Raw genomic sequence first — 23,245 nt, 5'->3', positions numbered from 1 at the left:
CCTGGTGAATGCGATGCTTCCTCGGCAACACCTTTTGCCAAAGCCAGGAGTCCTTTTGTCTAGGGCCAGCCTCCTTAAGTGCATGATGCCAATTGTCCATGAGAGGTCCTGTCACCTCCCCAGGGTATTGCACCAGATTCTGGGAGTCTCACTCCCCTCCTGTCCCTTCTCAGTCTTCGGAAACCCAAAAACATTTTTAAAAATATTTTATTTATTTTTAGATAGAGGGGAAGGGAAGGAGAAAGAGTGGGAGAGAAACATCCGTGTGTGGTTGCCTCTCATGTGTCTGCTACTGGGGACCTGGCCAGCAACCCAGGCATGTGCCCTGACTGGGAATCGAACCAGTGACCCTTTGCTTCACAGGCCCATGCTCAATCCACTGAGCTACACCAGCAAGGGCCAAAAGCATTTTTTTTTTTTGGTTTTCTTATGTCTCATGAAGCCCAAACTTTTAGGGAGAAAAAAAGGACAGATAGGGATTTCTCTGCAGGCAATTTTTAATTTCAGTTTTTATAATCCTCTGCTAAAATAAGGGGACACAGAGTCTGGCTCTCTTTGGAAACCAAGCAAGGGGAAATATAGTGAAATGGAATAGATAGTGAAATGGAATGTAGATACATTAGCATTTCATCCCATTATGCTACTGTTATAAAGGTGGTGATGGCGGGTGATGAAGATATTGGCATACTGCTGTGGAATTTCAAACCACCACCTTGTGTGATCCCTATAGGAGGTCAGTAAGACCAGATGGTGTGCCAAAAGGAAATGAAGACTCAGAGAGGTTTTGTGAGTTGGCCAAAGCCACACAGCAAGTTAGTTACAAGTTCTGATTGGTTGGTTCAACATAATTTTCTCTGAAAGAGGCCACATGTTGCCTTTTTTTGTTGTTTTTTTGTTTGGAGAACACCAGACTCAAATCTTCTGGGCAGTGACTGATGCTGACTTAGACAGTCATGGAGAGGTGGGGTCTTGAACACCCAGGACTGTTATGTTAGCAGAAGAAATCCTGAAACTCACCAGACCCTGCAAAATCTGCCTGCCTTCTGGGTAGGCAGGGTACCTATTAGGTCAGACTGAATTTGACCTTGTACCAAAGGAGATGGGCTCTCCTGGAAAGGAAAGAAAGTTTATTCTGGTGTCATTTTTCTCCTCTCCATCAATCTCTCTAAACTTCTGCTGCTCCTTTCCTTGTACCAAGACTAGCTGTTTACTTAATTATTCTGACAGTGAAAATGGTTAAGGGTTGGCCAGAAGAGGCAGGAAAAAATTGTGCTTGAAGGAAAGAGAAATGTTCTATATATCCAGAGAGACACAGATTTATTTTAGTTTTAGTAGTTCTTATTCAAATTCATACGAAGTAATTAATGAAACCTAGAAGAAGGCCTGTACGCAAACACACACACACACACACACACACACACACAGATGCACACACACTCTCTCACACGGAGACACACACAGGCACACCCCTTCCTAGGATTTTTTCACTCTTGCTTGAATTATGTTGAGCTGTTTGGTCTATTGGTTCAGTACCCCAAGCCTAGTGCAGTATTGTCATCCCTTGCTTTACAACACAGTCATTATATCCCTAAACCACATTGTGATACACGGTGCCTTCTGTTTACGACTCCCGAAACTCCCACTCCATATATCACCTGCCATAAAACCCATCAAACTGCTGCTACTAAAATGGTGCACAGTGGTCTAAGCAGGAGCCAGGCAAATTGTGTGATACCCTACTGTGGTTAATGAGAGTGAAAATGTGGTTAGGATTTTATTCAGGCGATGTTCATTTGCAGGGCCATTGTAGTGAGATGGCAAAGAAAGATTCTTTTGTTAACTTGAATGACAATATATTTTCTATTGTATGGAGTGGCTCAGTGCAGAGTTTGCCAAGTTATTTGTCAATTGTAAATAAGTCAAACTGTGACCTTGAACAACTAGGTTTTTTATTGCTTGGGGGTCTTGAAAACTAATTAATATACTGAGATTGTGAGATTGAGTATCTGAAACCTGTTGCCAGATTTTAAAGTACAGTAGCGCAATTTGACTCGAATAAAGACAACAAAAAAAGTTAAAACGGAATGCCTCTCTCTGTAGCAAGGATACAATTTGTTGTGTCTTCTACTTGGGAGATTTAAAAATGGAAGTTGGAGGACAGGAGAGAAGACATTATGCCTTTTGAATTTTCTGCATTCTTCTGAAACCTGCACATAGGTGAAAATTTCTTAGTAATGTCTGAACCCCTGAAAGGTATGTAAGGATCTTTATTCAAAAATAATTAGGGCAATTAAACATAGCTCTGTAAATAATGTTAAATACTTGTTCTGTAAATAATGTTAATTCAAAGGAACTCCCACCTCTTCCCACACTGTCTGTCTCCCTATCTCTAACCCAAGAGCCAAAACATTTTGATCCCAGAGAAAGGATCTCTTAAAAATCATTAAATAAATGCAGGTGTTTTACTCCAGGAAAATAGCATAAGCTTCTCTTTTGTTAGTCCATGACTCACCTCGTTGTCTCACGGCTCTTTCTTCCCCTTTAAACAACTAATTGTGTGGCATGGAGGACACGTACAGCTAATGGTACTGGAAAACTTTGTTCCACAGGCGTTGATCCATTTATGAAAACTTTAAAGAAAAAGTGAGCACAGCATATGTACGGCATGTCTGATTGTTTCCGAACAAGAGGTCCGAGGGAGGGGCAATACAATATTTGGCCCACCTAGGGATGCCCAAAACTGCTATACAACAGGGGCCCCTCCCCCCAAAAACAAAATACTAGTATCTACTGGGCTCTTCTGTCCAAGCCAATTGGAAAGACATCTCTCAATGCCAGAGATTTGTGAAAAGGAAACAAAATGTTTATTTAATGCTATTCAGGCCTAACGCCTCCACTAAAATATCACAGTCCTTTAGGTTGTACACCTACACCCACACAGCGCTCCCTTCTCCCACTGTCTCAACTCCGGGTACCGTAAATCAGGAAAAGAGGACACGTCTGTGTTGCAGGCCGCTGGCACCGTCAGCTGTGTCACTGTGCAGGATCTTGAGTTAATCCAATCATGTGGCACCTTCTCACGGTCCACTGGCAAGAGTCCTTTGTACCCAGTTCCAGTCAAAGTCTCTCTTGCTTTCCAGGCCACGCGGCCAAACGGGGCACCCCAAAGCCGCGTGGGCCTCTTCTACCAAAGCTGCAGGGGTCCGCACTCCACCAAAAGCATGTGGCTGTCTTCTTCACCTGGCTGCAGGGATCTCCATTCTGCCCCAAACGGCATGGCCCTCTCCTCACCTGGGCAGTTATCCCCTCATATCCCAGAGCCCATCTTTTCCAAGCTCTCACACAGGCCTTTCCACTCAGGAGTGCAGACCCTAGTTACATCCTGAGTCCCAGTCCCACTCCCTTCTCCCTGGCTCCAAACTTGGCCACAGCTATTTAACATATCTATGAAACCAGTTAAAGGTTATAGATATGTTAAATAACCATTCCAGAGGTTAGCTGCAAAACTATTGCTATGCAAAACAGTTCTCAGTGGCCCTGGTTCTATTTGTTTCTTCCCCCTGGGGGGAGGTGTGAGGACATCTTATATGTCTCTCCAATATTCCTATACACTTTGAATTCTGGACACCATTCCAAATCTTTTTTTTGGGGCCCCCCTGGCTGCACCCTGTATCATGATCTCATTAACTCGTTAATTCATCATGGAAGCAGAGCTTGTCCCTGGCAGGCTCTTTTCTCTCCATTTTGACCTTCTCCACCGCTCCCCCCAGGATGACGGAGGTCCCAGGGCTGTCCCTGCAGTAGTGTGTCATCACGACCAAAGCTCCAGAGCTGGCATGGACACCGCACCAACCTCCGGTTCTCTACGGAGTACTGCTCGCATCTCATTCACTCGGCACACACATAAAAGGTGTGAAGTGGGTTGTAGTGTATTTCCCACTTTACAGGTGAAACAAATACGAGATCCGTGGAGATTAAGCAATTTTCCAAAGGTCAAGTGTGTGGTAGGAAGAGGCAGGACCTATTGTGGTTCTCTTTTCTGTAGACCTTTCTTCTTCCTCCCTCTGATCACCTTCTGGGTTCCCTCTTCCCCAGCCCTCTTCCCGCCATCCTTTTCTTTCAGGTCCTGTTCTGAAGAAAATGTGTGGCCAGGGGCCGAGTTACACAGCCCCTCCCCACTCCCATGTAAGCATGCGCCTTGGTGTCAGTGCAGGGCTCTTGTTTCCTGGAGGCCCCTAGAGTGGTGCTGTTCCTGGGAATGCCACGCGCCACCGTCTCAGCGGAGCAGCTGTTGGAAAGGAGGCACTAAGCCTGCTTCTCAGGTATTGTGGGCTGGGCTGGCCTGCAATGGACAGATTTCCTTAGAGTTGCGATGCGTGCCCCTGTATTCGTATCTTGACGATCTTAACCGTGGAAGGAAGTGGGGTTAATATTGCTCGGAAGGACTAAATAGGGGCTGAAAGAAGAATCCCATAAAGCCCTCCTGGGTGATACCAATAAATTCTGTGTACTTTCAGGAGGTTCATCTACCCCAGTACTAACTACCTCACTGCAAGGCCGAGGCAAACCAATCATCCAGGTAAAAACAAAGGGTGGCACAGGAAGAACACGATTCCCCAGGGGAGGGCTGCAGGTCATGGGGCAGAGTTTCCAGGCTGCACTCTTCTGTGATCTGCTTGACTTCTTGAGGAGAAACCCGATTTCAATTGCGTCATACTGTTTTCAAAAAATTCCACCCCAAATAGCACCACAAAAAGGAAATTAAACTATAAAAAATGCATTAAGGTAAGGGTAAGAATCTAAGCTACTGGCGCAGAAACAAGTCAAATCAAAGATAAGAATAGAACTTGTAAGTTGCTCTAGTTAGTTAGACATTACAGATGCCACCAGTATTTATAATTGCTTGATATAAAACAGTCTACTTTGCCGTGGATGCTGACATCATCAGCGTAGCACTTAAGACTTGGGGATCTCCAAGTACTTTATAAGCATCCTTTTACTTATTCAGTTCTTGTGGGAAAGTCAGATAAACAGAAAGAACCATTGACTAAGCCACATGGGTAGAAGCATTCCAGTTGGAAATGAATTCTCAACATGGGGGCTTAGGGATGATTTGGGGACTAGCGAAGTATTGTTGGCCCTCAAAAGGCTTGCATACATTCTCTCTCTCACTCAGCCCTCTCTTACATTGTAATTCGTGATTCTGGTATTACAGATCTGTATTAAGAGAGGCAGTTAAAGAGGGCTATTTATATTCTAGCCTTGGAGGTGCCATTAACTAGCCATGTGACCTTGGCTTATTCTCTCTCCTATGTCTACCGTCCAAGGTTATTTTGAAGATCAAGCAAAAAAATAATAATAATAATGTGGTCAAACCTAGGAAAGTCTAGAGCACAAAACAATTCTATTATAATTATATAAGGAGAAAGAGGAGAAAAACAAAAGAAAGATATAATTTAAAAAATTAAGTCAAATATCTGTCACAGTATTTTGCAGGCATGTAAACATAACATCAGCTTTAATGCAGGTATGGTTGTGCCCTTCCTAATTATTTCTTACACCTGGATGTTGCCCATGGGAAAATTCTCTCAGAGGCCATGCATTTAGGGTCTTGTATATTTTCAGGTTTCCTTATTAAGTAGAAACCAGAAACCTTTTTATGTCTCCCTGGGGACACCTCCAGAGCTTGTATCAGCAAAAAAGAAATCATAACCTGAGGTGTTGGGGTTAGAACAGAAAGTCTGAAGGGGCTCAACCCCAGAGAAATGGGAGACCACTTCACCCGACTGGCCCTGTGCACTGTGCGGCCTGTGATCTTCTCCGGGCTATGGAGTGGTCATCGTGTGTAAAAGGAGCTTTGACTTTTTAATGCGGAAACAGTTTAGAGGGGGGTGTGTGTGCTGATCAAAAAGTTTGGGCCTCTTCATTAGCAAGAGGAAATAAGTAGCAGAGAGGGAGAAGGAAAAAAATTAGCTAACAGATAGTACTCTGGTGACACAGTATTGTGCGATATGTTATCTGTGATATTTTCTTCTAAAAAGTTTGGACCTGGGCATATATTTTATTGCTCACTGTTTTTAGGCTCACCAAATCACTCTTTCTGATGCTTAATCCACCAGTTTGCTTTGTTTTGAGCTGGGTGTTCTGGGGTTTGAAAGAAATGGGAGTCATGGTCACTGACCCAGAAAAACATATGGGCTGGTCAAAGAGAAGGTGCTGGTAAAAAGAGCATGAAGTAAGAGCATTTGCAATTAAGTGCTGCATGAAGTGGCAATGACGACCCGTGCTTGGGGGTTCAGAGAAAGTGGAATGCCAGTGCTGGAGAAGCTGGCGTTGGAGTTGCAGATCGGGATAGGGAGGCCTGGAGGTGCTGGGGCCAGAAGTGGCAAGAGCGGTGTGGGTAGAATTCGGAGAGACTCACCTCTATAAACACCTTGGTTCTGTGAGCCTGGGACCAGCAGGGGGAGCACAAGGTAATAAACAGCTTTGGTGTGAGAACTCGACTGTGCTCTTCGGAGCTCCAGGAAAACAACTGGGATCACTCACTGCTGCCTTCCTCCCTTACCTGCACCTGCAGTTTTCCACCGCCTACCATGTCTTGCTTCCCTGCTCACTTACAAAACTAGTGCAGGGTAAGTGCAGAAACAAACCCCAAACCAAACTAACCAAGAGAGCCCGCAAGCGAACACAGCAAATCCAAACTAGGACAAAACAGTAACATTTACTTCTTAAATGTTCTTTCAGCAACTTCAGTCCTCTGGCCTCCCAGTGTTTTGAATAGTCAGGTGAAAAGCAGAACTCCCAGAGTGTTGTATACCTCAGAGTCTGTCACTGGAACATTCTCTCTTCCTTGGGGGAGGTGAGCTATTTAACAAAATATAGCAAATTAAGGACTGTTAGAAAGGAGACTTGGGGAACTCTTGTGATATTGATAAGGCTTCAGTGGCGAACATAAAGAAGGCGGCAGCCCCATGTTTATCCTCATCCGAACCACTTCAAGTTTTTAGCTACTTGGGCACACGTGGCCATAGATGTGTTCGAGTGAGGCTCCAGCTTAACTGAGCTGGCTCTGTCCGGCTGTCCCTGCCCCTCGCATGAGTCTTCCATCTGTTCGTCAAAGAAACACAACTCTGCCTGCCTTGGGACCTTTGCACATGCTGTTTCCACTGAAACCTCACTCTGCATCTCCTCCTCCACCTTTGTTTTGCCTAGTTAATTCCAACACAGCATTCACAGCCAACTCAGACGTCACTTCTTAGGAAAGTCTCCCATAACCTACTGACCAGGTATGTCTGCTGCACATTTTCAAGGCATTTTGTACTTTTTATTCACCACATTTAACAAAGTTTGTAATTGCACGTGCGTATGTGTGTGACTATTCCACTCGCCACCCTTCCCCTCACTTATTGAAAGCCCTGGGATGCAGGGACTGTCCTTCCACATGCCATTGGCTCCTCAGCATGAGATACAGTGCCTGGTACCTAATAAAACTCAATAACCACTTATTTATTGGATTAAAAAAAGGACAATAATTATCAATGGCTAACACGAGGTGTTCCATCCTGCTAGGGGATATGGGAGTAGGAAGAAGAATCAAGACTTGGAGGACAGTTTCCTTTCCATTAATATTGGTTTCCAGCAAACTCACAGTTATTAACAACCACACCTAAAACAAAAGCAAACTAAGAGGACAGCTAGATCAGGAGCAAACCATAGAAATGAAGATCACATGGAGGGTTAGCAACAGGGGAGTGGGAGAAGGAGAAGGGGGGAGAAGGTACAGAAAATAAGTAGCATAGATGGTAGGTAGAAAATAGACAGGGGGAGGGCAAGAATAGTAGGGGAAATATAGAATCTAAAGAACTTGTGACACATGGACATAAACGAAAGGGGGGGATGGTGGGGGAGGGGTATGCAGGGTGGAGGGGAATGAAGGGGGGAATAGGACAACTGTAATGGCATAATCAATAAAATATATTTTAAAAAACAAAACAAAAAAAGACTTGGAGAAGACAGTAACATCAGAAAGGCCTTGACAAAGACTTGTTTTTAAAGAGAGGAGTGAAATGGGGAGGAAGGTGGGAAGGGCCCTGGGAGAGAGACTGAGCAGGGGAGTGTGCACAGTGTTGCTGACAGCTGTGTGGGGACATGTGGCAGAATATGTGGGGATATTGCCCTATGCCTCAGTAGGTTGAAGCCCCAATCATAGTTCAATGGACTATAATCTAAAGAATGTTACTGATTACGCTATTCTTTCTCCACTGGCCTCCCACTCCCGAAATTCATTCTACACTCTTTATGTCCTGCTCAGTGTCCTTGAGGCCGACCCTAGCTTCTGACTGGATTTGGGCATTGGAAGGCACTGGGTTGGATTGGTGGGAGGGCGGGAGGAGAGAGAAGATGGGTGCACATCCCTGTTGGCAGCTGCACCTCTGCATCTCCCAAGCTCTTGCTCTGTGGTCCTCACTCTTGGCCCAGCTCTTACCTACCGATCTCAGGAAACCACTTCCTACCTTCACTGCATCAGTCTCCTGTCTCTATGTGCCTCTCTGCTTGTTCTTCGGTCTTTGTTTGTTTCCTTAATTCTGCTTACTCCTCTGTCAGGAGCCCTTTCTTTCAAGTCTCCTCATTTGAACTATCCGGAGACAACTCTGTTTCGTGCTGAGACCCTGACTCATGCACTTACTTTCTCCAAGGCACTTGCTTACATGTTGCATTTTGGTTCAGTGTTAGGGACAGGACCACCTGCCAACAGGCAATGTGATTACAACTGGCCATTTGTCTAGATTCTCATTAGAAGCATCCTCTTCACCTCTGGCCAGCACATTGGCCATTAGATTCTTGGCTGTCAATAGAGGGAAAGGTGTCTCTTTCCACTTCTACTCTGCATGTGAGGTTACACTGTTAATGACCTGGTCCCAAATCTAAAATCTGTGAGTGAAGGTATGGGACTTAGGAAACCCCAAGCTGACAGGGGCATGGAGAATAGAGCCATTAGCAGGTAAGAGTGTTTATTAGATATCCCGTCTGCAAAATTTAGGTCACCATTTTTTAAACTGGATTACTTCATTAGCTACCTCACTTACCTAATTTATTTTGCTGGTGCAAACCCTGGGTCTAACTGCTTCCCTTCCCCCCCCCAAAAAAAAAAGTATAGCAAAGTAGAACAGGAGGATATAGGTATAAGAGACAAATCTCTCCTGGTTCCAGTTCTATTTTGATATTATTGGCTAGTTAGATTTTCCTCCTTAGACATATTGAACGTATACCTGTAGATCTATAAAATGTCCAATTAAGAAACCAAATGAAAGTGTTCAGGACCCAACTCGGTTACACTGATACATAATGTAAGGCCTTAAAAAATAGAGAATCATTTAAATATGTTTTTAAACTTATGGCACAATATTTCTTCTGACACTCCCCTCACCCAACTCTCTGCCAGATACCCAGCACAAAAAAAATACTAAGAGTGAATTTTCTAAATTAGGAATTGAGAAATGACCCACTTACAGAAAATCAAATGCAGTCTCTCTCGTGTTCTTCAAGTACTCGAAGAAAATATACAGAGGGCTCATTTTAGACTCTGCTACGAAAAGGGATCACGCTTGATCCGTGGAGTCCTGCTCACTAAGGAAGCCTTTGCATGTAGGATGGGATTTTGGAATAGAAGGCTCAGGGGCCTGGATCCTATCTGCACTTGGGCTTAATGGGACTGGGCTTAATGTCACCAGAATTCAAAGACCTGAAGGACAGAAATATGGTGGGGAGTGAAGGTGGAATGGTGACCTGATTGCTTATTCTAATTTTAGTTTCCTTCAGATTATTTTACAGAAAATCTTGTGTTATACAACTTGTACCTTCCTGTAACTAGACTCATTTTTTTCTGAGGTTATACAATGGTTTCTCTCGCATTCCTGAGGAGCAGTTCCTACTCAGAGGCCATTGTCTCTAATCCCAGGGCTTCACAGGGTGCTGACGCGCCCCTCCCTCCACTCCCTGTGTGCCAGCCTCCCCCTCTCTCAGTCAACAGTGGGGAGAAACAGATAAATAGAAATGTCTGGACTGTGCCAGAATGAAACCTCCTTATATTTCCCATAACCAGTATCCCCATCCTTTTCTATCTCAAGAGGTGTATAGCTAAAGGAAAATTAATATTTTTACAGTTGTTCTGGAGCCTTGGCCGCATGTAAGGGACTGTTCACAGTGCTGACTTCTAAGCATGTTGACTACGCGTCACAGCAGAAATTCACTTAAGTAATAATTCCAAGCCTTGCTGTGTTGGTGCTCCAGGGTGACTAGACTCACTTCAAGGAGAGTCAAAAGATGCTTGAGAGAAATTATTTAAAATTTGGTTTCATTTTGACACATAGACCAATTAGTTGTAATGGCCTGGGAGTCAGAAGAATAGCTCCATTTCTGCTGTGAGCATGTGCAATTCAAGGCTGTTCCCTGAACTCTTCTGAGCATCACGTTCCTCTGTGTGAGCTAAAACGTTTGGATGCAAGACTTTTGCACTGCACAACTGCAGGGGGCGCTATTCACATTGCAGTCTATGTGGTGCTTTAGGGAGGCTCCATTTCCATAGGCCACAGTGAGAGCCATGTCCTTCGGAACAGTGCATTGCTGAGACCTAGGCTTGACCTCTAAATCAATAAATACCAATTAAGTACCCATTATGTGACCAACAATAGAGAGCCATGTGCAAGGCAAAAGGCATGGTGCAAAGCATTCCAAGTAGGGAGAGGACACCTACTAGAGGGTGAAAATTATTTCACATATGTGTTCATGTACTTGTTTCACAGACATATGTTAAGAATCTAGCAAGTGCCAGAAATTGTGCTAGGTTAACCCATGTGTTTTCTCTGAAATTCAGCTCATATCAGACTTTCTTCATGAAGACCCAATCCCTCCCTCAAGGAGCTTACCAGCTTATGGAGAATAAACAGGAGCTTGTGGTAAGTACCACAGTAGCTGCATGAGCCTGAGATTTTTGGATTATCTGATGTTTTATATTATTCATATATTTATTTTCTCTTGTGATGAGTAATTGAGATGTCACCATACTTCAACTAACATTTATTGAAGCATTGTTAAGAATGCAAAGGTGGGTGCCATGTAATGTGTGCTGTTGAGAGTTAGGGAAGTTGGGCAGATTTGAAAAGAACACAAATAGGCGTTGTTAAGGACTCAGTGTTGTGCTATAGGATTCTGAGGGGAAGGAGGAGGGGGGGGAGAGAGAGAGGGAGGGAGGGAGGGAGGGGGAGGGAGGGAGACAGGAGGACACTCAAACTTCTTGGCTTAGAGAATCAAAAAGGTCTCTTTGCAGGACATGCCATAAGATGACTCATTCTTGTTCTTCCAGGGTTGGCCTGGTGACTGTAAAACTCTTTCACAGCTCCTGGCACTTTGCCTTGATAGCATGTCTCCCAGTTATTGCACATTATTTTATTATTTGAATAATGTCTATGCCTAGATTGTCTAGAATGATGTCTAGATTGTAAGCTCTTTGAGGGTAGAGACTGTGTCCTTTCTGCTCACTATGGTATTCCCAGGGTCTTGAATGGTGCCAGTTTAGAAGGCAGTCAAAAATATCTTTTTTTTTTTTCTTTAGAGGGGAGGGGAGGAGAGAGAGAGAGAGAGAGAGCCATAAAAAATGAATGAATGAGTGGGCACTGAAGAATAGGTAGAAATTGGGGCGGAGAAGAAGTCTTTCAGGTGGAAAGAGCAGTTTGGACAATTGCTGTGGTGGGCCCACAGTGGCCCACCACTGATCCTTAGAGACTTTAAGAACGTTAGAAATGGCAACTACCTCTGATCCTCTGACTGAATGACCAGAGGGCATATTAAGAGAGACTGTGGCAGGTGCACAGAGAATCTCTAACCTCTCCTCCACAAACTCAAGAGAGATCGATCATCCCTGATTTTATTTAAGCTCTTTTTGAACCTAGTAGGTGCTCATTAAATATTTGAAAATGGAATTAGAGCACAGATGAATATACTGATGTTTTCTGTCCAACAACTTTATGGAATAACAAGCTCTCATTACCTCCCCCTGCCCCCTCCTGATTCTCACTTAAGCCATGTCTCTACACTGTGAGAAAAATGGTGCAATATGGGGGAAGAAAAGCAGGGCATCTGGTTCACCAGATATGCATATGGCCACAGCATATGGCAAACCCAGGGCATTTGACCATTGTGCTCATTAGGATGTGCCGGCAAACCGGATGCCGTGCATTCACTGTGTCTGTGTCGTTTTTCTCTCAGCATGTCGACCTGGTGTTAATCATCAGGACATACTTGCCTTTCTTCTGCAAATCACTTCCTCCACTCCTTTCACCTCAGATTTCTTCTGAAATTCCTTCCTCTTTTGCAAGTACTTTCAACTGGCCAGTAGCCTTCAAGGCTTGCAAGGCTGATCTTACTCTACAGATCCCACTAACGATATCAACAAATTATACAATGGACAAAGAGCCAGAACGGCAGCTCAGCACCCTTCTTCTTAGGGGGCAAGAAGGAAATGCAAGGTTTGTTTGCATTAAGGTGTTAAGGAAAATAGTCTATTTTGCTCAGAGTCTGGGATAATTAATTTTGCACAGAAAAAAAAAGAGAAAATTCAACCCACCCCAGGACCCCTGATTTTTCACTCAGGGACTTGACAACTTCAGGAAGAGGAGGCCAGGGAGAGTACAGCTCACTCACAAAACAAAACAAAACAAAACAAAACAAAACAAAACAAAACAAAACAAAACAACAAGCAATTCAAATGACTGAGAGCAGATCAATCTTTGAACGTGAGTTCCTCATTCATTTTGCATATTTGATAGTTTCCCTCTACAATGTCCTGGCTCCAGCTTTTCCAGGTCCATTGATGTTTCTATTCCCCTCCCTGCACACACTCTATCCACCCTCCCTCCCCTGCCCCGCTTCTCTACTGAAATTTTTCTTTGCTGCAATTGTTGGTCACAGCAGCACCATTCATTTAGTACATTTGCGAGTGCCGTCGTTGTCCAGGTTGTTCTTCTCCTGTTGCATTTTGAAAACTGAGAAATGAGATCAGAGCTCACATTAACCCCAATGTTACCCCCTTGTGCTTTTCATTCACTGCTTTTCTTTGTTTATAATCTTTCAGCAAATTTTCAATCCATATGATGATATTCGCATCCAAGTCCATTAGAACCTGTTTCACAAAGTAGACTGACCGATGACTTCTGTCAATCTTTTCTTGAATTACAGCTGTATACTGTTGATACACATTCACTTTTTTCTAGATATACTTTATTCCTTTCATCTGCTATTAACTATCAAAAAAGTAACAAATTTGTCCGGAAGGATTTATTCTTCACATAGTTCTCTTCTCTTTCTAAGCATTGCTGATGATTTGATTGAACTCAAAATAGTTACAGATTTTTCTCATTTAATACCCATTCCATTATTTCAAGGCAGGAAAAGTCTGTACTTTTCTTTTAAATAGTTTTATAGACAAAGTGAAAGATTTTTCATTCTTGCTTCAAATTCATTGTGAAAACAGAAGGCAGTTTTCCCAGATGGAAATCTGTCATATCATTATGGAAATGTCAGATTTCCACCCGGGGCATATTGACAAAAAGCCATAGTTTTTGCCCAGGGGGTGGAATTTCACAAAATTTCCCAAGAAGAGCTGCCTTCCTTGCTAGAAGACAGAGACAATTTTTCCCCCATTTCAGATTTAGGAGACTGAGCTCTAAGAGATTGGTTTCAGGCAAATACCCAAAGAGGAAAAAAGAAGATTTTAGCTTCCCCATTGCTGGCCATGAGGCCTTGGCAAGTTCGTGAGTCAATCATGGCTGTATTTGCTTTACTGGCATAGTTACCCTGAGCTGTAACTCTATTGGCAATATCACATAATGCGGGTATGTCATGTTGCTGAACAGAGGAGAGATTTTATTCTTTAACTTACCTGATTTTGCCATCGTAAATATCTCCCCTTTACTTAATAGATATGCTCTTCTTAAAGTCTCTCTTAACTTTGGTAAGTGTATTTTTTTTCTCCTGGGAATGGGTCGTTTTAAACCTCCATTAGTGAAGTATTCATGCATGCATTAGAAATATTAGCAAATCATGTCCACATTAATGAATGATAGGACATTTAGAGGAAAATAAAACAATCCCCAAACATTTTCATACATTTATAGTCATCAGAATGACACACTTTAAATAGATGAAGGAGATTTGTGAGTGGCATAAGTCATGGCAGAAATAGCCTTGGGACATGAGTTACTCTATTCTATTACGTAAAAGTCTCCCTGCCTTGTCTAATAGCCGAGCAGATTAGCAAGTACAATGCAAGGGATCTATATATTTTTCTAAACTAAAGATTTGCTGTTCTCAACAAAAACCCTCCTCCAAAGATTACACCAGTATAGGTACTCAGCTTCATTAATGTAAATGACTCCAATGTATGTATTTCCCTAGCAGAAATACCTGCATTTAAAAAAATGCAGCAATAACTTCAAACTTCAAAGGTCTAAACTTCAAAAGGTTTCTTGCATTCTGCTTGATGGGACAGCATCTTATGCACACATGCTTTTTTCCCTGCTAAATGCCTTAATAATGAGCTTGGGTTCAGATTTTGTGAATCAGAGCCAAGTAACTCTATTTTATTATATTTGCTGGGAAATGAACTAGCTCAGGGTAATTAGGAGAGCAATTTTATTAGCTTCTATTTCATAAAGATTGTTTTTTAATCAGAGTCAGAACTTAGTAGAAATGATTCTGTGCTCATTGCTTGGGTCTCAGGAAATGAAGTGAGGCCCCGCAGGTCCTAACCCACAGCAAAACCAATGTGACGAAGGCAGAAGCTTTGCTCTTAATCTCTAACAATGCTGTAAAAATAAACCCGATCTGATGGTGTTGTCAATAAAAGGGTCACAGCTAACGGTTACCTGCATCTAGTTGATTATAGACTAGAGCCTGGATATCTGAAAGAGTTTAAACTTTCTTTTAATTGACCAAGGAGTCCTGGGTTCAAGTTGTGAACAGTCCCGGTGTGGGGGCTCTTGGGTGAAGGGGTGGGTAGGAAGAAAAATAAAACACCAGATTAGGTGAATATGTCTTCAAGAGACAAATGAGAGTAGGAATTGGGACTGATGGTGTATTTAGATAATGTAGTGCAGCTGTGAAAAAGACAAATGCTCTACTGGGGCGCACGGCATCTAAGGGGGGTGTCGAGTATAGGAAAATGGAATTCCTGTAATAATGCCTCTCCTGGCAGCCACTTATAGAGCATGGCATACTGTTTGGGGCACCTCATTATAAGGAGAACATCAATACTGTAAATTAGAGAGAACTCAGAGAAGGGTGACAAAAAAGATAAAAGGATTAGGAGAGATGACCTATAAAGAAAGGTTAAAGGAACATAACATTTAACGCTTTCAGGAAGAGGAGCTGGAGAGATGGAAGCCTATGCTAACTGTCTACAAATATTTGAGCAATAATAATTTTAAGGAAAGCCGGGGATTGCTTGCCGTGGTTGAGAACGGTCTAATAAGAAGTAACGGCTTGAAACTAAGATAAGGGGAAGCTGTCGGTTAGGAGACATTAGGAAAAATTCTTCCCAGTAAGGGCAATTAGGCACTGAAGTGAGCTCCCTGCGAGGTGGCTGAGGCCCCATCACTGCCCATGTGGCATGTATCGAAGGGGAGCTTAAACGCTCAGGAAGTTCCTCTGAACGGAAAGAAAGCTGCCTGTTTTCTGAGGACGTTCCTGTACTGGAGAACAAGCCTAGAAAAACCCAGGTCTTGCCCAATGGCCCCAACTGTAATTTAAAGTTTGTGGTGTGTACAGAGTGTGGGAGTGGATGAGTAAATATCTCACAAGAGAAAAGCCCATCCTATGTGGATGGCAAACATCTTTCTGAAAAGCTGTTATTTTCTACTGTGGGTCATTAGTGTTGGTGTTCCTCATTTCCCTTTTCAGTCATCAAGACATTTGCATAAATCATTGCATAACACCTCCAGAAGTCAGAGCTGAAGCGGGAAGGGAGGGATGCCTCTGACAGGGAAGCCCATTTAAAAATGAATGGTGTGAGGTTGTGTGCATCAGTGTCTGTTGTGCAAGCGAAGGGAAATGGAGAAAATTGCCCTGTTTTATCATGTCGGACGAGCTGAACAGGTGACACCGTGATCAGGTGTGCGTGCATAATCACTCCCCCAAATAAGCGCCATGTGGAATAATTTCCCCCCAAATCTTGCAGCTTCAACTTATTCTCTGTGAGTGACTCATAAATCTTGGCCTTGAATGTGAATCAAGATTCCAAGCTGCAGGCTCAGGGGTTTGTTGGATTTATTCAACTTTAGTCTTTATTTATACACATAAAAGTGTATTATTGGTTGTAACATCCAAACAAAAGAAAACAGATTGTAAGCATCCATTAATGTTTTCCCAAAAGGGAAATAGCACGTTTCTCCCAGGTCTTTCATTCTCTTCCTTGTAATATTAAGATGATGTCATAAACTTGTAATTACTTTGTGATGTTCTTGTGCACTTTCTATCTGTTGGTTCAGAGACCCAAATTCCCTCTCTGATCAGAATGCAGTGAACAATATCAGCAGGTGGAAGATAAGTCTTTGGTGGTTTGCAATTCAGAAACCTCTGACATTCTGAATTCATATTATTTAAACTTTGTTCTCTGAGAGGGGAAAGATGCTTTTTGAAAATCTTGGGCCTCACATTATAAACATGAATGAGGTGTTAATTTACTGGAGCACTTACTCTTGACAACCAGAAAACAAAATTGTTTTGGCTTACGAATGAGGCTATGTGAAAATATATTGCATTTACCTGGTAGAAATTTTTCATCCATAAACTATATAGGGAAAGAAAGATACTTTAAAAGGTGGAGTATATGCATATGCATGATATTAGATGTCTGTCTTTGAAGGACCTGAGACATTAGAAAAATAGAAAATACAAGACTTTTGGTCTTTGAGAGAAGAAATGATCACAAGATAGTCACTTTCTATTTTCTTGGGCAAATCTCTGTTCTTTTTCTCCAAAGTCATCTCTTCAATTCTAAAAAAAAAAAAAAAAGAGTCCATAAAGTACCTATTTCCAAGTCTTCTTTAAGCCTTGCTCAGATTTCTTATTGCTCATTGCTAACCATTTTAATTTCTGACCTCTTCTGGTCCACTAGTTACAGACCCATTCACTGACCCTCTAGGATTTCCAACGCAGTGATTTATGTCCTTGCCATATTCATGTGAAGCAGCAGCAACCGAAAGGGAGAGAAAGAGAGAGAGAAAAGAGTCTTCTGTTTGGTGTGAGAACTATTCTTTACATTTCTCTTTTCTTATAATCTTAACAATAAATTTCATGCTGGATATTTTAGGTGTCCCCCGGCGGGGTGGGGAGGAGGTCTTATTTGAGTTTTAATTGCTACAGCTATCATAGACTTGAGAGGCAACATAAATTTCCTGGAGTGGTGAGTCTGGGGCAGGAAGGAATGAGAAGTGATCCCACTGTCTTGAGTCTGGTCAACAAAGTTACTTCTGGGATGAGAAGTCAATTATTGGCTTCAGAGGAGAGGTTGGGGTCTGGGGAAGCTCGCTTCACCCTTGGCCTTAGTACCATCTCTCTCCTATGGGGAAGAAAAGCCCCTTTTCCTTTAACATCTAAGGATTGAGGGTTTGGGAGCCGTCCCTTAGAAGGAACTGAGGTACTCTTACCATTTGTTTAGTACATGCCTGCCTCAGTCTTCGTTTATGTTGACAAGTAGACCAACAAATGTAAATGGCACCTGCCATCCTCAGTAGAGTCATTAGCATTCAGGGTTGTGTTAAAGGTACTTAGGCTTTAGATCTTTGTTTTGGTAGTTTTGTGTATCTTCCTCTCTATACCGTTTCCTCCTCCGTTTAGTTTCCAGTCCTTTCCCCTACTCTCTGAATTCTTTACAAAACCTAGGTCTCCAGAAAAATGACCACTCCTCATGCGAGTCCTGCTCTAGGATCGGCTTTATTTCATTCCGACCCAGGCATGTGTCGTTTGGTAACATGGTTCAGAATTGAACACAAATGCAGACGAGCGAGCTTCTTTGTTAGGATGTGGACTTGCCCCACATGTCAATCCAGTTTAGTCACTAGAATCTGAAAACTTAATCATACGTTCTAAGAAGAGGCTTTGATAAAGAATTTTACTTCTGCATGCTCATTTAAGATTTAGACTTGACGTATTAACGCCAAATTTAAAATTGTGTCCTCTTCATTGCAATCCTCTGTCGTTACAAGGTTCTAATAAATATTATGTCCTCCCATCATGCAATTAAAATTTTCCACCTCATTTCACAATGCAAAACAGTCACATGTTGTCAATCAATTTGAAACATGATTTTTTGACATCATGTAATTTCACTTCATTTTTTCAGACAGACATCACACCAGGAAATTATTTAAGAAAGAATTCTATTATATCTTTATTTTTCCACCAAATTTCACCTTCAAATGCAGTCATTTGTGTACATTTCAGTAATTTCAATAATAAACTCGCAAGGAGAGGGAATGGCAGCTTCTCAGACAGACTCTCACATATGGGTTTTTCCACTCTCGCAAGGCTGCAGCTCAGTCGTGGGCACCTGGTTAGAAAAGATCCTTTTAGCTACGGGAAGTTTACAAGTCTTGCTGCACAAAGTGAAAAGGTTGCTGCTGAAACAGCTACCACCTGGGAAGCTGGGAGACAACCATGCATGTGCTTTTGAACTTTCCTCTGTTTAATAACTAGCAGACACTAATGATTTGCCAAACATCCTGATTTTAAATAGTGGTAGTCAAAAGCAAGGCTGCCTGCTGGTTGTCAGGTAGCCCACCTGTTCTCCAAACCAAAGTTCCCCTGACCTGTGCCCAACGCAAAGCTGTTATCCTTTAAACCACTGCTAGATGCGCATGTTCACCTTGTTGGGTTCTCTCGCTAACATTCCAGGCTGCTGTCAGAGAGGAGCTTCTTCCTGGGAGCCCGGTGTTGCCTTTTCAATAACGCATGATCCCTGGGGAATGATCTCAGCCACAGTCTGGGGAGTTCGGAGCGGGGATCGGGAGGGAGAAAGGATGCTGCTCATTCTGTGAGCAGCAAGGGAGAGTTCATGGGAAATGTTGACTAAGGCACTGCTCTATTCAGAATAGGATAAATATCACTTCCTAATTTTTTAAAATAGCGGGGTGGGGGTTTCAGGAAGGGTCAACCTTATTATTTGTGATTTTGTGTAGCTTTTGTGAGAGGAAAAATAGAAAACAGCCAGTGGTTAGTGTGGGGAAGTGTGCATGAGGTAGAGCCGTGTTGAAGCATGGCTGTAGTCTCTGGGAGGGGGAGAAAGGTGGTTTTTTACTAAAACAAAGGGGCCTGAGGAGGCTGGAGAGCACTGTTTCAGTGTGACCTAAAGTACAAAGGTGATTAGGAAAATTTATTAAATACTAGTTTGCATATCATCTACTAGCACAATAAATTTTATTTAATAAGAACTCTTGTAATTTTCAAAGTCATATGAATTTTGCAATGGACCAGGTTACTGTTTCTAGCCAACCATGTAATAGCAAAAACATAGAGTCTGCTAGGCCTAAGCTCTTTCTTAACATTCTATAATTACTTGTTTAAGATATTCTAGGTTTATATAGATACTATGATGTAGATATCAATAAATATATTGTAATGAACATTTAATAGCACAGGAAAAATTCTTTTAAGATGTTCCATGTAATACTGAATATTATGTTAAATTGATTACATTCAGGGTTTTATTAATAATTAATCTTTGAAAGTACTTGGTATGGAGTAGGACTTCATGATATATTTTTGAATACCTACTATGTCCTCTGCTTTATAGATAGTATGTCATTTAAATCCCACACCAACCAAAGTTTGGTATTATTATCTCTTTTTTATGCTGTGAAATATGAGACTTACACTGATCATATGGCTTATAAAGAAGCAGAGCTCATAATCAAATTTCCCATATCCTAAATGTTTGCTCAATGAATGTTGACAATTAAATCCATACCATATTCACTTATGGATATTCATAAATTCTTATCCATTAATTATATCCACACACATGAGAATACTCATCTGTTTTTTGATGGGATGGTTAGTAAATTCAAAGAAGATCCTTTGTGATAGGCAATAGCATGCTTCACCCATTTTTATTCTAACTAAAGACCTTTGTAATGTTCTTGAAGCTCCAATCCAGAGGGATTGTCTCTAGGGACCAGGGGAATGCTTGACTTTGTTCTTTAAAGCTGATCGTGCTACAAATGAAGAAAGCAGTTAGTATTCATCATCCTTGGTGATTTTTGTCTCTCTCTCTGGTTTCATATAGTGCTTATCACTGTGGTACTTAAATGCGTTGACATGCTCGTTGACTTCTCACAAAACTGTACTGGAAGGAAAATGGCCTCTTCTTTTGAGCTGTTCAATGCCTAGCTCATAGACAATCATTTAACTTTCTATTTTTTTTAAAGATTTTATTTATTTATAATTAGAGGGAATGGGAGGGAGAAAGAGAGGGCGAAAAACATCAATGTGTGATTGCCTTTCATGCCTCTACTGGGGACCTGGCCTGCAACCCAGGCATGTGCCCTGACTGGGAATCAAACCGGTGACCCCCCTGGTTTGCAGGCCAGTGTTCAATCCAGTGAGCCACACAACCCAGGGCTCTTTTAACTTTCTCAATGTTGAAAGTCCTTTATCACCTGAACTCCTAATGCTGTTTACCCTTGCCCAGCATTAGTGCAATGAAATTCTTACGTGACAGTGAGTAGCCCTTTGAACATCGATGTAATACTAAAGAGTTTATGCCATGGCGTGTCTACATACTACTTACCACTTATTTGAGAACTTATCTGGTACAAGGAAGAAACTATATTTGAATAAACTTTTAAAAGTATGTTTTTAAAAGGTGTTGTGGGCATCTCATGAAATTCATGTGTACTAATACAGTTTTGCTTTTCAAAAATGGAAGTAGAAGCAGACATCTACTCTCTCCTCCTCCCTATCTCCTCATCTCCCCTCTGTGCTCTCTTTGTTTCTGTGCTTTATTCTCATCTCTGATGACTGGTTTTTGTGTTTACATATTTGCTTACACATGGCCCATCATGGCTGCCTTCGAATGGTCGCCTTAGCCTACAAACCTGCATGATCATTCAGCTTACACTTCCTCACATCAAAGTAATGGAGATTCTAGTGTCCTATTTCAGATTCCCTAGAGAAAGAATCTGTCCCACCTGGGGTCACATGTCCACCAAACAGTTGTAATCAGGGCACGTGACTGGAAAAAAGAAGTCCGGCATGTTGGGCTGCTTCTTTCAGGACCCTGTGGAAGGTCTCCTAAGAGATGGATTAGAGGTAGAGAGGTTTGTCTCTCTAGAATTGAGTGTAGTAAGAATTGTCTGTAGGGAAAAAGGTAGACTTAACTATGTACAATGATGGATTTTTAAATCATCATACTTAAGAGAGAGAAACAAAGTCTCATGCAAAAAGCCAAAAAACAAAAAACGTGCCCTGTACATTTTTAGATAGAGGAGCTTCTGCAGAGGACCAGGAAAGCAGAGGTCATTGATCTCAGATCTGAGGTCAAGGATCTTCATTCTTTCTGCACTGAAGTCAGAAAGTGTTTGTTTTTCTCTTTTTGGATAAGGTTTTATTCCTATTTCCATGTACAAACCCATTTGTTGGAATCCAGGGAAAAGAGCAAGTTGAATATGCCAAATATTCTCCCAAGCTTCTACTCCTCCAATCCTAGAATACAGTGGAAAGCTACTTAGTCCACTCTAATCTGTGTGATTTTGATATGCAGACACAGCCACCAACAGGTATTATTGGCTTTGTACAGTTGGCCCCCCAAATCCTAAAGACCACTGAAAAATTCAGGTAGCTGTTCGGCTATTTCAATCAAGATGCTTGTAGATCGTAACCAGTGTTTTCTAGTAATCCTGAGTAGATTTCTGCGATTTTCTGAGGAAAGGTTAAATTATAATCAATGCTTGGGGAAGGTTTGATTGGAAAGCATCTTCTCTTGGTGCCCGGGATCTCTCGCCTTCCCCTGGTAGCACCGTCAGGGTCTGAGCATGTGCTACCTTTACTCGGTTCCACTGCTTTTCTCCAGACTTGACTTGTACCCAGGAAGCCAGTTCACTCCTGTGAGATGAAGCATCTGTATCTGAACAGGCTGAGACATCAAGTTTCTTCCTTTTGTTCTAAGGTTCTAAGCAGAAATGTTATACCATGACAACGTGACCAATGCATCCTGTTAGATAAGAAATGTAATCCCACTTTAATATTCTGTTTCCATATTTTCTTTTCCGGTAAATGCTTTTCACAGAGTTTGCTGGCCCTGAAATATGTGGCTGAGGGTTTGTGAGGAGCTGATTTTTCTTCAGTTGGAGACAGACATGCCCACAGGAGCTCCAAGTACTATACTGTAGTTCTACTGAAGAGGAGTTCTAGTGCAGAACACCTTTGTGCTTTTCCAATCTTCTTAAAACTGGTTTAAGAGCATTACATTTTGTGCCTACTGCTTCAGTCCTTAACCTTGCTTAGGGAATCTAACTTTGGGTGAGGCTGAAAGATGGCCACCCATGCATGCTATTAAATCGCTCCTTAGGTAAAATATGAAAACTTGATGAATCCAAGCTTGAAAGTAGTTACACAACAACAGAAGGGCCACTGGATTCCTTCTGTTTTTCTTTTTGAAGCCTTGTTGTGCATGGGCAAAGAGACCAATGGCCCTAAAATCCCCAGGTTTCTGCCCCTTTCAGAGTCATGGAAGCAACAGTAAAAATAATAATAAGGAAATTCACTACACACTGTTCTAAATGCTTCACCTGGCTCATCTCATTTAATTCCAAATACCATCTTTGGAGGTAGGTGTTTTCATTACCCCAGTTTATAGATGAATAAACTGAGGTTCTGAGAATTTAAGTAACTTATGGAGAGTCACAAAGCACGAAAGGGGTGGGTTCAGATTTGAACCCAGTGTGGCTCCAGACTTTGTGTCCGTAGCTACCACCTCACACTGCTTTTGGAACAGAAAGTCATCCAGTCACTTGTAACTTGAACATTTGAAGGGCATGACCGAGGTGCCCTCTTCCCCTTGTGGTCATTCCCTTGTAGTCATGCCTAGATTCTCTGCCTCAGACCTGAAACCTGATGATGCTTCCAGAATCATCTACTGTTGTGTGGTTTTGAAGATAAGGAGGAAAAGAGGGAAAAACAAGATCAAGAAGAG

At 42.1% G+C, this 23,245-nt stretch overlaps 1 long non-coding RNA gene across 3 annotated transcripts in view; it reads left to right on the top strand.

Annotated features, from left to right (window-relative positions):
- The window catches only part of LOC119047964 (uncharacterized), a 381,649-nt gene that overhangs the window by 335,297 nt on the left and 23,107 nt on the right, over nucleotides 1–23,245 (top strand). For all 3 annotated transcript variants that reach the window (XR_008391958.1, XR_008391957.1, XR_008391956.1), the window contains exon 3: nucleotides 10,874–10,955. This is a non-coding gene — a long non-coding RNA (uncharacterized LOC119047964). The remainder of the gene's footprint in view (nucleotides 1–10,873; nucleotides 10,956–23,245) is intronic.

The sequence above is a fragment of the Artibeus jamaicensis genome, unplaced genomic scaffold (assembly GCF_021234435.1).
Source record: "Artibeus jamaicensis isolate MK-2021 breed Jamaican fruit bat unplaced genomic scaffold, CSHL_Jam_final contig_465, whole genome shotgun sequence".
NCBI classification, from domain to species: Eukaryota; Metazoa; Chordata; class Mammalia; order Chiroptera; family Phyllostomidae; genus Artibeus; species Artibeus jamaicensis.
Note: the sequence above shows the minus strand (reverse complement) of the source record. Positions and strands in the feature narration are given on the sequence as shown.